Below are 3,737 nucleotides of genomic sequence, written 5' to 3'. Positions count from 1 at the left end.
CCAGCTTTTTCCTGTGGAACCCGGCCCGGCTTAAAGTTGGCGGTCCGCGGGACCGGGAACCATTAGAGCCCATAGAGTTAAAGGTGGTGGCCCGTCGAGCTGACAGAATCCATGATTGGACGCCCACCGTTATATAAGCCAGCGTCGGAAAAAATGGAAAAAGGGCGGCTTATAGTCCGAACAATGTTACGGTCTAATCTACATTATATGCAGTTCCATACATCAGCTGCAACTTCCATTGGTATCTATACAAATCCCAATACAATGTTCTGCTTAAGCTTACTTCCTGATATTCCCCAAATCCAAGTNTGTGTGTGTGTGTGTGTGTGGAGGGAGCACGAGACGGTAGGAGTTGTGTTGGAGTGTGGGGAAAAGTCATAATGAGTGTTATACTATTGATTGGTTCTGTAAGGCGTGGCTGTGGCCGTCAATACCAGAACAGAACCAATCAATAGTATAACACTCATTATGACTTTTCCCCACACTCCAACACAACTCCTACCGTCTCGTGCTCCCTCCACACACACACACACACACACACCTGGAAGGGGCGGTCTCTCCCTAACTCCCACCAACAACATTGCCTAAATAACTTTAAAAATGTACTAAACTGTGCACATCTGATAACGGACATAACTATTAACTTGGACACGCTGCAATATTATCATTAATATTTACATTAAAACATTCCTTTGACACTTATAACATTACTTTGCAAGGTAAGCACAACCAAAATAAGTTTGTAAAAGCAGAAGTTGAATACTGTTTCTGTGCTCCTACAATATTTTTGTATAATACCATTACACCCTAAGCCAGAGGTGCCCAGTACGTCGACCGCAGTCGACCGGGCAATGCTGGTAGATCGCGAGTCATTCATAAAAAAAAAGATCCAGCTCCGTTAAAATAGACAAAACAGGTTTTGATCCCTCCTCCCTTGGCCTCCCTGCGACCTATCGCTTTCCAGTCTGTTATCGGAGTGTTCACAAGGGATATGACAGCGACTTCCCTCCGAGTAGCGAGTTGAGAAAGAGAAAGGTCATGTATTATTGCTACAAAAACATTATCTCGCAGTCTTAGTGTAGCCAACTCGTTTCTAACATGCAAAAAGACAAACAAATGCGTCTATGGTCAGTGTATTTTTGATCTTTCCGATCGAGACGAGATCTCTCTCCCCCGTCTGTGTGCGAGGGGGCGGGGCAGTTTACACTACGGGTGGGCGATACCACAAAATCTGGATTCGATCCGATACCAAGTATTTCAGGGCCAGTATCGCCGATACCGATACTTTTTAAAATGAAAAGCGTCTTACTGTATGTACTTTCATATAGGGCGGAGCTGCATGACATGATTTTTGAGCTTAAGGCATCATAAATAGACTAAATCTGAATTCCTTTTCATGAATAAAGACAGGACAGTTTTTATAGACAAATACACGTTTTAGTTTTGCAAATTTAAAGTGCAAACATGAAAACTAACAATACAAGTGGCCAAAGTAGTGAACTGTGTTCTTGCACACATCACAGTTCGCTAAGTTTTAATTGCCAGTTGTGAAATTGCTCCACACAACGCTCCTCTTTCTCTCAGCGATCATGCGCGTGTGTGTGTGTTGCACTCGCGAGTCGCTGGCTGCTGCTGTCCTGCCCTGCTGCTGTCCTGCCCTGCTGGCTGCTGTCAGTCAGCTTGATAATCGGCGTTCAGGCAGGGAGCGCGCTGCGCGTGCGCGAGGCTCGAGGAGAGGAGGACAGCAGTGGATAAGAAAGTGAAGAAAGTGAAAGAAAGTGGAGAAGAAAAGAGCATATACTTGTGTTAGTCAGCACATAGTTTTTTGAAGAAATTGACGAGTAGAGGAGACGGGGAAAAAAAGTATAAAAGTATCGATCCTATTGGCTCTAGTATCGATATTTTGAAACGTAACGTAATATCGGAAGTATCGATATTTTGGGATCGATCCGCCCACCCCTATTAAATTGAGCGAAATGAGGAATGGCTAAAATGGATGATCTGTTTGGTATTTTGAAAAATGAAAAGTATAAATGCCTTATATAGGTATGGTCCTACACTATATTATTCAAATATAGCATGATAGGTCCACTTTAAGTGGTCCTTGGTATGAAAAAGTTTGAGAAACACTTTTAACAAGTTAAGAAAAGTTGGTCATGGATCGATGTTTTGATATGAAAACTAAACTCTTGAATCATCAGTACACTCTTCTAATCAGAAAAGAGAAATAAATCGCACCTTGTTGTCTAGGAGCCGAGTGTAGCTGAATTCCGGAAAGCTTCTCTCATCAGGGTCGAACAGTTTGAGCACCAGGCGGACCGAGCTGGGTTCTGAAGGCCGGTCCAAACACTTCTTCTCCTCCTGAACAACACCCGGGGGGGGCATCACCTCCACCGGGGCCGGCTGGGTGGGGAGAGGGGCTTCACAGGACAGCGTGGTGAGCTGGACCCTCCGAGACTCTGCCATCACAGCTGATAACACCGGCAGGGTGTGTGTGTGTTTCAACCATGGATGTATAATACGAGGTTTCAATCAGGCAGAAAGGGATCCATTAGGTACAAACATGTGCAGGTGTGCGCCACGTTTTGGTCACGTGATCGCCTCCGCACGCTGCAGCCACTCCTTGGTGGAAATATCAGTGGAAATATCAGTTATATGAATAATTAATTCGAAAAAACAGATAATGGACATTATTTAAATGAATATTAGTCTGGTTTATAAGCTATTTCCTTAATGTCAAAACAATTGTTCTTAAAGGTGGGGTAGGTAATTTTGGAGAAACCAGTGCGCTAGAATTTGAAAATACACAACCGGAAAAAATCCGGCCCGTCATCCAAGACAAACGAATGCGCACATAACCAATGAGGGCACGAGATAAATTTGTGCACAGATGGACGGCTGACAGGCAGGTAGGTCATCCAGTTATTTTAGCCGGGCCGGCTATTGTCAGAGCATATATTCATTCATTGCTATCGGATGTTAAGAGCATTCCATGGAATATAACAAAAAGTGTTTTCTGAAATAAATTACATACCCCACCTTTAAGGAAATAAAATACAAATGAGATTTTTTTTCCTGTGAGCAAATTAACCCTTAAAATAAGCAGTCATCTTGAGTGAAAGTACTGATACGACACTGTACACATACTCACTTTTAAGTTAAAGTACTGCATCTAGAATCAAATGTAAAGTGTAATGTAGTTTAAGTATTAAGAGTAAAAGTGTTCATTGCAGAAAAAACTCAACAAATAGCCTATAAATATTGATTGTACTTGTAGGCTAAGTACAAAGTATACCAAAACATTTACATACTCAAGTAAAGTAGGCTACAAGTATATCAAAAGTATCCTGAACGACAGTTAAGTGTTAATGTACTTAGTTACTTTACACCTCTGAACATGGATATATTTGAGAACTTGTTTATAAAATGTACCCTTTTTCAGCAGTTTTATGTTGATGATACTCATTGATATATCTATTGTTTCTCTTGTATTTATTTGCATTGCTGTTGAGGTAATCCAAAAGTAATTTAATGTTACATGGCTTTTATATATATTTTTTTTATAGGTAGCTAATTGTAATAGATTATTTTGTTAAAGTAACCCTCCCTGAGCCTAAGTTAGACAACAAAAACTAAAATGTCCATAGAAATGATCCATTGTGATTCCATCATGCACAGTTTTTGAGTTGTAATTCTCTGTATAAAATCACCTGGAATATTTTGCAAATAAATTAACA

The 3,737-nt window shown here is 41.1% G+C and overlaps 1 protein-coding gene across 1 annotated transcript in view; it reads right to left on the bottom strand.

The window, feature by feature from the left end:
- tmem200b (transmembrane protein 200B) overlaps nt 1-3,737 on the bottom strand; it is a 461,151-nt gene that overhangs the window by 107,790 nt on the left and 349,624 nt on the right. The gene's annotated exons all lie outside the window — the stretch shown is intronic.

Source organism: Notothenia coriiceps, unplaced genomic scaffold (genome assembly GCF_000735185.1).
Source record: "Notothenia coriiceps isolate Sejong01 unplaced genomic scaffold, NC01 NC01_scaffold00036396, whole genome shotgun sequence".
NCBI classification, from domain to species: domain Eukaryota; kingdom Metazoa; phylum Chordata; class Actinopteri; order Perciformes; family Nototheniidae; genus Notothenia; species Notothenia coriiceps.
The sequence above is the reverse complement of the archived record's forward strand: the minus strand, read 5'-3'. Positions and strand labels throughout refer to the sequence as shown.